At 46.4% G+C, this 10332-nt stretch overlaps 1 long non-coding RNA gene across 1 annotated transcript; it reads right to left on the bottom strand.

The window, feature by feature from the left end:
- Positions 1-505: 505 nt before the first annotated feature.
- On the bottom strand, positions 506-9786 carry LOC137551973 (uncharacterized). The gene is made up of 3 exons (XR_011027085.1): positions 9711-9786; positions 5856-5950; positions 506-563 (listed from the first exon to the last, which is right to left on the bottom strand). It is a non-coding gene; the product is annotated as an uncharacterized lncRNA (long non-coding RNA).
- Between the last annotated feature and the right edge of the window lie 546 nt (positions 9787-10332).

The raw sequence follows: 10332 nt of genomic DNA, 5'->3' as shown, positions 1-10332 counted from the left end.
AGGCTGCCTATTTTGTACACAATGCAGAAGGAAGCCTGTTTGTAAGACCACATAGAAGGCAGCCTGTTAAACCTCGCAAAATGTGGCCTGTTTGGTAGACCGCACTGAAGGTGGCCTATTTTGTACACCATGCAGAAGGCGGCCTATTTGTTAGACCATACGGAATGCAGCCTGTTTTGTTAACGACGCAAAAGGCGGCCTTGTTTGGTAGACCGCACAAAAAATGTCCTGTTTGGTAGAGAACTTGGAAGACAGCCTGTTTGGTAGACCACGCAAAATGTGGCTTGTTTGATAGACCACGCAGAAGGCGGCCTATTTTGAACACCAAGCGGAAGGTAACACTTTTGGGGGACCTCACAGAAAATGGCCCTTTTGAGAGCCCACATAAAATGCAGCTATTTAATTGCAGATCGCTGCACCGGTCTGACTTAACACAGACAACACTAACAGGTTGCATAATGTACTCACCCTTTGGTCATGTAGCACACTTCCTGTAGTAACACATCATAGCTCATTTTACTGGTTCATAAGAACTACTGCATCTCATTCCAGGTCATGTGCTCCTAAAAAAAAAGACACTTAGTACATTAAACATTTTTTTAAAGGTAAAACCACTGAAAATACACAACTTTACTCACCAACTTTTAACCCCTTTAACTACTTTTAACAACTTTTTGGTAGATAACGCTGAAGGCGGCCTGTTTGGTAGACCACGCTGAAAGCGGCCCGTTTGGTAGACCACGTGGAAGGCAGCCTGTGTTTGATAAACCAGAAGGAAGACTGTCTATTTGATAGACCACACAGAATGCGGCTCTGTTTCGGTAGACCGTGCAAAATGGAGCCTTTTTTACAGACCACGTGAAAGGCTGCTTGTTTGGTTAACCAGAAGAAAGACTGCCCTTTGACCATACGGAAGGCGGCCTGTTCGATAAACCGGAAGAAAGACTGCCTATTTGGTTGACCACACAGTAGGCGTAGTCCCAAGCACTCTCACTGCTTGGGATCACCACCCACAACCACACCATGTGTGTTGAGGGGAACTGAACAGGCAGCACCCCAAGTGCTCTCACCACTTTGGAAAACCACCCACACCCATAAAGTGTGGCAGTAGTAACTAACACCTTTTCCTAAATCTGTCTGCATGTACATTCCAATCTAGATTAGGCTTTAGAAGGGAGAAAGGTACCAGGAGTGCCCCCAAGCGCTCTCACTGCTTGGGATCACCACCCACAACCACACTCCATATGTGTGGGGGGGAACTGAACAGGCAGAACCCCAAGTGCTCTCACCACTTTGGAAAACCACCCACACCCATAAAGTGTGGCAGTAGTAACTAACACCTTTTCCTAAATCTGTCTGCATGTACATTCAAATCTAGATTAGGCTTTAGAAGGGAGAAAGGTACCAGGAGTGCCCCCAAGCGCTCTCACTGCTTGGGATCACCACCCACAACCACACTCCATGTGTGTGGGGGGGAACTGAACAGGCAGCACCCCAAGTGCTCTCACCACTTTGGAAAACCACCCACACCCATAAAGTGTGGCAGTAGTAACTAACACCTTTTCCTAAATCTGTCTGCATGTACATTCAAATCTAGATTAGGCTTTAGAAGGGAGAAAGGTACCAGGAGTGCCCCCAAGCACTCTCACTGCTTGGGATCACCACCCACAACCACACTCCATGTGTGTGGGGGGGAACTGAACAGGCAGAACCCCAAGTGCTCTCACCACTTTGGAAAACCACCCACACCCATAAAGTGTGGCAGTAGTAACTAATACCTTTTCCTAAATCTGTCTGCATGTACATTCAAATCTAGATTAGGCTTTAGAAGGGAGAAAGGTACCAGGAGTGCCCCCAAGCGCTCTCACTGCTTGGGATCACCACCCACAACCACACTCCATGTGTGTGGGGGGGAACTGAACAGGCAGCACCCTAAGTGCTCTCACCACTTTGGAAAACCACCCACACCCATAAAGTGTGGCAGTAGTAGCTAATACCTTTTCCTAAATCTGTGTAAAAAAACAAGAAATTATTAGTTAACACTTACAAAGTTACATTATTTTGGGTTGAAAAGAAACATACATTCATCAAGTTAAACCATAAAGTAAAGTACAACATTTGCCTGCACTCTCACATTAACCTGTTGATCCAGAGGAAGGCGAAAAAACCCTTACAAGGCATGTTCCAATTAGGCCCAAAAGGGAAAAAAATTCCTTCCAGACTCCAGATGGCAATCAAATAAAATTCCTGGATCAACACGACCGGGAATTACCTAGTAATCATAGCCACGGATGTCTCAACACACTGAAAGTGGCCTATTTTGTACACCATGCGGAAGGCGGCCTATTTTTTACACCAAGCAGGAGGCGGCCTGCTTTGTAGACCACCGGAAAGGCGGCCTGCTTTGTAGACCACCGGAAAGGCGGGTTTTTTTACACTACCCAGAAGGCTGCCTATTTTGTACACAATGCAGAAGGCGGCCTATTTGGTAGACCACACAGAAGGTAGCCTATTTGTAAGACCACGTAGAAGGCAGCCAGTTGGTAGACCACGCAAAATGTGGCCTGTTTGGCAGAACACACTGAAGGCGGCCTATTTTTTTAGACCATGTAGAAAGGCTGCCTATTTTGTACACCATGTAGAAAGGCTGCCTCTTTTTACACCAAGCAGGAGGCAACCTATTTTGTATACCACGGGGAAGGCAGCCCGTTTTTTACACCACCAAGAAGGCTGCCTATTTTTTACACAATGCAGAAGGCGGCCTATTTTTTACACCAAGCAGGAGGCGGCCTATTTTGTAGACCACCTGAAAAGCAGCCTTTTTTTTACACTACCCAGAAGGCTGCCTATTTTGTACACAATGCAGAAGGCGGCCTATTTGGTAGACCACACAGAAGGCAGCCTATTTGTAAGACCACGTAGAAGGCAGCTAGTTGATAGACCACGCAAAATGTGGCCTGTTTGGCAGAACACACTGAAGGCAGCCTATTTTTAGACCATGCAGAAGGCAGCCTATTTTGTACACCATGTAGGAAGGCTGCCTATTTTGTACACCAAGCAGTAGGCAACCTATTTTGTATACCACGGGGAAGGCAGCCCGTTTTTTACACCACCAAGGCTGCCTATTTTTTGTACAGTGCAGAAGGCGGCCTATTTTTTACACCAAGCAGGAGGCGGCCTGCTTTGTAGACCACCGGAAAGGCAGCCTGATTTGTAGACCACCGGAAAGGCGGTTTTTTTTTTTTTTACACTACCCAGAAGGCTGCCTATTTTGTACACAATGCAGAAGGCTGCCTATTTGGTAGACCACACAGAAGGCAGCCTATTTGTAAGACCACGTAGAAGGCAGCCAGTTGGTAGACCACGCAAAATGTGGCCTGTTTGGCAGAACACACTGAAGGCGGCCTATTTTTTAGACCATGTAGAAAGGCTGCCTATTATGTACACCATGTAGAAAGGCTGCCTATTTTTACACCAAGCAGGAGGCAACCTATTTTGTATACCACGGGGAAGGCAGCCCGTTTTTTACACCACCAAGAAGGCTGCCTATTTTTTACACAATGCAGAAGGCGGCATATTTTTTACACCAAGCAGGAGGCGGCCTATTTTGTAGACCACCTGAAAAGCAGCCTTTTTTTTACACTACCCAGAAGGCTGCCTATTTTGTACACAATGCAGAAGGCGGCCTATTTGGTAGACCACACAGAAGGCAGCCTATTTGTAAGACCACGTAGAAGGCAGCTAGTTGGTAGACCACGCAAAATGTGGCCTGTTTGGCAGAACACACTGAAGGCAGCCCATTTTTAGACCATGCACAAGGCAGCCTATTTTGTACACCATGTAGGAAGGCTGCCTATTTTGTACACCAAGCAGTAGGCAACCTATTTTGTATACCACGGGGAAGGCAGCCCGTTTTTTATACCACCAAGGCTGCCTATTTTTTGTACAGTGCAGAAGGCGGCCTATTTTTTACACCAAGCAGGAGGCTGCCTATTTTGTAGACCACCTGAAAAGCAGCCTTTTTTTTACACTACCCAGAAGACTGTCTATTTTGTACACAATGCAGAAGGCGGCCTATTTGGTAGACCACACAGAAGGCAGCCTATTTGTAAGACCACGTAGAAGGCAGCTAGTTGGTAGATCACGCAAAATGTGGCCAGTTTGGCAGAACACACTGAAGGCGGCCTATTTTTAGACCATGTAGAAAGGCTGCCTATTTTGTACACCAAGCAGGAGGCAACCTATTTTGTATACCACTGGGAAGGCAGCACGTTTTTTACACCACCAAGAAGGCTGCCTATGTTTTACACCAAGCGGGAGGCGGCCTATTTTGTAGACCACCTGAAAAGCAGCCATTTTTTACACTACCCAGAAGGCGGCCTATTTGGTAGACCACACAGAAGGCAGCCTATTTGTAAGACCACGTAGAAGGCAGCCAGTTGGTAGACCACGCAAAATGTGGCCTGTTTGGCAGAACACACTGAAGGCGGCCTATTTTTTTAGACCATGTAGAAAGGCTGCCTATTTTGTACACCATGTAGAAAGGCTGCCTATTTTTACACCAAGCAGTAGGCAACCTATTTTGTATACCATGGGGAAGGCAGCCCGTTTTTTACACCACCAAGAAGGCTGCCTATTTTTTACACAATGCAGAAGGCGGCCTATTTTTTACACCAAGCAGGAGGCGGCCTATTTTGTAGACCACCTGAAAAGCAGCCTATTTTTACACTACCCAGAAGGCTGCCTATTTTGTACACAATGCAGAAGGCTGCCTATTTGGTAGACCACACAGAAGGCAGCCTATTTGTAAGACCACGTAGAAGGCAGCCAGTTGGTAGACCACGCAAAATGTGGCCTGTTTGGCAGAACACACTGAAGGCGGCCTATTTTTTAGACCATGTAGAAAGGCTGCCTATTTTGTACACCCTGTAGAAAGGCTGCCTATTTTTACACCAAGCAGGAGGCAACCTATTTTGTATACCACGTGGAAGGCAGCCCGTTTTTTAAACCAACCAAGGCTACCTATTTTTTGTACAATGCAGAAGGCGGCCTATTTTTTACACCAAGCAGTAGGCAGCCTATTTTGTACACCACGGGGAAGGCGGCCGTTTTTTTTTTTACACCATCCAGAATGCTGCCTATTTTGTACACAACGCGGAAAGTGGCCTATTTGTAAGACCACACAGAAGTCAGCCTATTTGTAAGACCACGTAGAAGGCAGCCTGTTGGTAGACCATGCAAAATGTGGCCTATTTGGTACACCATACTGAGTGTGGCCTATTTTGTACACCATGCGGAAGGCAGCCTATTTTTTACACCAAGCAGAAGGCGGCCTATTTTGTAGACCACGGGAAAGGCGGCTTTTGTTTTTTTTAACACTACCCAGAAGGCTGCCTATTTTGTACACAATGCAGAAGGAAGCCTGTTTGTAAGACCACATAGAAGGCAGCCTGTTAAACCTCGCAAAATGTGGCCTGTTTGGTAGACCGCACTGAAGGTGGCCTATTTTGTACACCATGCAGAAGGCGGCCTATTTGTTAGACCATACGGAATGCAGCCTGTTTTGTTAACGACGCAAAAGGCGGCCTTGTTTGGTAGACCGCACAAAAAATGTCCTGTTTGGTAGAGAACTTGGAAGACAGCCTGTTTGGTAGACCACGCAAAATGTGGCTTGTTTTAAAGACCACGCAGAAGGCGGCCTATTTTGAACACCAAGCGGAAGGTAACACTTTTGGGGGACCTCACAGAAAATGGCCCTTTTGAGAGCCCACATAAAATGCAGCTATTTAATTGCAGATAGCTGCACCGGTCTGACTTAACACAGACAACACTAACAGGTTGCATAATGTACTCACCCTTTGGTCATGTAGCACACTTCCTGTAGTAACACATCATAGCTCATTTTACTGGTTCATAAGAACTACTGCATCTCATTCCAGGTCATGTGCTCCTAAAAAAAAAAAAGACACTTAGTACATTAAACATTTTTTTAAAGGTAAAACCACTGAAAATACACAACTTTACTCACCAACTTTTAACCCCTTTAACTACTTTTAACAACTTTTTGGTAGATAACGCTGAAGGCGGCCTGTTTGGTAGACCACGCTGAAAGCGGCCCGTTTGGTAGACCACGTGGAAGGCAGCCTGTGTTTGATAAACCAGAAGGAAGACTGTCTATTTGATAGACCACACAGAATGCGGCTCTGTTTCGGTAGACCGTGCAAAATGGAGCCTTTTTTACAGACCACGTGAAAGGCTGCTTGTTTGGTTAACCAGAAGAAAGACTGCCCTTTGACCATACGGAAGGCGGCCTGTTCGATAAACCGGAAGAAAGACTGCCTATTTGGTTGACCACACAGTAGGCGTAGTCCCAAGCACTCTCACTGCTTGGGATCACCACCCACAACCACACCATGTGTGTGGAGGGGAACTGAACAGGCAGCACCCCAAGTGCTCTCACCACTTTGGAAAACCACCCACACCCATAAAGTGTGGCAGTAGTAACTAACACCTTTTCCTAAATCTGTCTGCATGTACATTCAAATCTAGATTAGGCTTTAGAAGGGAGAAAGGTACCAGGAGTGCCCCCAAGCGCTCTCACTGCTTGGGATCACCACCCACAACCACACTCCATATGTGTGGGGGGGAACTGAACAGGCAGAACCCCAAGTGCTCTCACCACTTTGGAAAACCACCCACACCCATAAAGTGTGGCAGTAGTAACTAACACCTTTTCCTAAATCTGTCTGCATGTACATTCAAATCTAGATTAGGCTTTAGAAGGGAGAAAGGTACCAGGAGTGCCCCCAAGCGCTTTCACTGCTTGGGATCACCACCCACAACCACACTCCATGTGTGTGGGGGGGAACTGAACAGGCAGCACCCCAAGTGCTCTCACCACTTTGGAAAACCACCCACACCCATAAAGTGTGGCAGTAGTAACTAACACCTTTTCCTAAATCTGTCTGCATGTACATTCAAATCTAGATTAGGCTTTAGAAGGGAGAAAGGTACCAGGAGTGCCCCCAAGCACTCTCACTGCTTGGGATCACCACCCACAACCACACTCCATGTGTGTGGGGGGGAACTGAACAGGCAGAACCCCAAGTGCTCTCACCACTTTGGAAAACCACCCACACCCATAAAGTGTGGCAGTAGTAACTAATACCTTTTCCTAAATCTGTCTGCATGTACATTCAAATCTAGATTAGGCTTTAGAAGGGAGAAAGGTACCAGGAGTGCCCCCAAGCGCTCTCACTGCTTGGGATCACCACCCACAACCACACTCCATGTGTGTGGGGGGGAACTGAACAGGCAGCACCCCAAGTGCTCTCACCACTTTGGAAAACCACCCACACCCATAAAGTGTGGCAGTAGTAGCTAATACCTTTTCCTAAATCTGTGTAAAAAAACAAGAAATTATTAGTTAACACTTACAAAGTTACATTATTTTGGGTTGAAAAGAAACATACATTCATCAAGTTAAACCATAAAGTAAAGTACAACATTTGCCTGCACTCTCACATTAACCTGTTGATCCAGAGGAAGGCGAAAAAACCCTTACAAGGCATGTTCCAATTAGGCCCAAAAGGGAAAAAAATTCCTTCCAGACTCCAGATGGCAATCAAATAAAATTCCTGGATCAACACGACCGGGAATTACCTAGTAATCATAGCCACGGATGTCTCAACACACTGAAAGTGGCCTATTTTGTACACCATGCGGAAGGCGGCCTATTTTTTACACCAAGCAGGAGGCGGCCTGCTTTGTAGACCACCGGAAAGGCGGCCTGCTTTGTAGACCACCGGAAAGGCGTTTTTTTTACACTACCCAGAAGGCTGCCTATTTTGTACACAATGCAGAAGGCGGCCTATTTGGTAGACCACACAGAAGGTAGCCTATTTGTAAGACCACGTAGAAGGCAGCCAGTTGGTAGACCACGCAAAATGTGGCCTGTTTGGCAGAACACACTGAAGGCGGCCTATTTTTTTTAGACCATGTAGAAAGGCTGCCTATTTTGTACACCATGTAGAAAGGCTGCCTCTTTTTACACCAAGCAGGAGGCAACCTATTTTGTATACCACGGGGAAGGCAGCCCGTTTTTTACACCACCAAGAAGGCGGCCTATTTTTTACACCAAGCAGGAGGCGGCCTATTTTGTAGACCACCTGAAAAGCAGCCTTTTTTTTTACACTACCCAGAAGGCTGCCTATTTTGTACACAATGCAGAAGGCGGCCTATTTGGTAGACCACACAGAAGGCAGCCTATTTGTAAGACCACGTAGAAGGCAGCTAGATGATAGACCACGCAAAATGTGGCCTGTTTGGCAGAACACACTGAAGGCAGCCTATTTTTAGACCATGCAGAAGGCAGCCTATTTTGTACACCATGTAGGAAAGCTGCCTATTTTATACACCAAGCAGTAGGCAACCTATTTTGTATACCACGGGGAAGGCAGCCCGTTTTTTACACCACCAAGGCTGCCTATTTTTTGTACAGTGCAGAAGGCGGCCTATTTTTTACACCAAGCAGGAGGCGGCCTGCTTTGTAGACCACCGGAAAGGCGGCCTGATTTGTAGACCACCGGAAAGGCGTTTTTTTTTTTTTACACTACCCAGAAGGCTGCCTATTTGGTAGACCACACAGAAGGCAGCCTATTTGTAAGACCACGTAGAAGGCAGCCAGTTGGTAGACCACGCAAAATGTGGCCTGTTTGGCAGAACACACTGAAGGCGGCCTATTTTTTAGACCATGTAGAAAGGCTGCCTATTTTGTACACCCTGTAGAAAGGCTGCCTATTTTTACACCAAGCAGGAGGCAACCTATTTTGTATACCACGTGGAAGGCAGCCCGTTTTTTAAACCAACCAAGGCTACCTATTTTTTGTACAATGCAGAAGGCGGCCTATTTTTTACACCAAGCAGTAGGCAGCCTATTTTGTACACCACGGGGAAGACGGCCGTTTTTTTTTTTTACACCATCCAGAATGCTGCCTATTTTGTACACAACGCGGAAAGTGGCCTATTTGTAAGACCACACAGAAGTCAGCCTATTTGTAAGACCACGTAGAAGGCAGCCTGTTGGTAGACCATGCAAAATGTGGCCTATTTGGTACATCATACTGAGTGTGGCCTATTTTGTACACCATGCGGAAGGCAGCCTATTTTTTACACCAAGCAGAAGGCGGCCTATTTTGTAGACCACGGGAAAGGCGGCTTTTGTTTTTTTTAACACTACCCAGAAGGCTGCCTATTTTGTACACAATGCAGAAGGAAGCCTGTTTGTAAGACCACATAGAAGGCAGCCTGTTAAACCTCGCAAAATGTGGCCTGTTTGGTAGACCGCACTGAAGGTGGCCTATTTTGTACACCATGCAGAAGGCGGCCTATTTGTTAGACCATACGGAATGCAGCCTGTTTTGTTAATGACGCAAAAGGCGGCCTTGTTTGGTAGACCGCACAAAAAATGTCCTGTTTGGTAGAGAACTTGGAAGACAGCCTGTTTAGTAGACCACAAAAATGTGGCTTGTTTGATAGACCACGCAGAAGGCGGCCTATTTTGAACACCAAGCGGAAGGTAACACTTTTGGGGGACCTCACAGAAAATGGCCCTTTTGAGAGCCCACATAAAATGCAGCTATTTAATTGCAGATAGCTGCACCGGTCTGACTTAACACAGACAACACTAACAGGTTGCATAATGTACTCACCCTTTGGTCACGTAGCACACTTCCTGTAGTAACACATCATGGCTCATTTTACTGGTTCATAAGAACTACTGCATCTCATTCCAGGTCATGTGCTCCTAAAAAAAAAAGACACTTAGTACATTAAACATTTTTTTAAAGGTAAAAACACTGAAAATACACAACTTTACTCACCAACTTTTAACCCCTTTAACTACTTTTAACAACTTTTTGGTAGATAACGCTGAAGGCGGCCTGTTTGGTAGACCACGCTGAAAGCGGCCCGTTTGGTAGACCACGTGGAAGGCAGCCTGTGTTTGATAAACCAGAAGGAAGACTGTCTATTTGATAGACCACACAGAATGCGGCTCTGTTTCGGTAGACCGTGCAAAATGGAGCCTTTTTTACAGACCACGTGAAAGGCTGCTTGTTTGGTTAACCAGAAGAAAGACTGCCCTTTGACCATACGGAAGGCGGCCTGTTCGATAAACCGGAAGAAAGACTGCCTATTTGGTTGACCACACAGTAGGCGTAGTCCCAAGCACTCACTGCTTGGGATCACCACCCACAACCACACCACCCACAACCACATGTGTGTGGAGGGGAACTGAACAGGCAGCACCCCAAGTGCTCTCACCACTTTGGA

Source organism: Hyperolius riggenbachi, chromosome 1 (genome assembly GCF_040937935.1).
Source record: "Hyperolius riggenbachi isolate aHypRig1 chromosome 1, aHypRig1.pri, whole genome shotgun sequence".
In the NCBI taxonomy this organism is placed as follows: Eukaryota; Metazoa; Chordata; class Amphibia; order Anura; family Hyperoliidae; genus Hyperolius; species Hyperolius riggenbachi.
The sequence above is the reverse complement of the archived record's forward strand: the minus strand, read 5'-3'. Positions and strand labels throughout refer to the sequence as shown.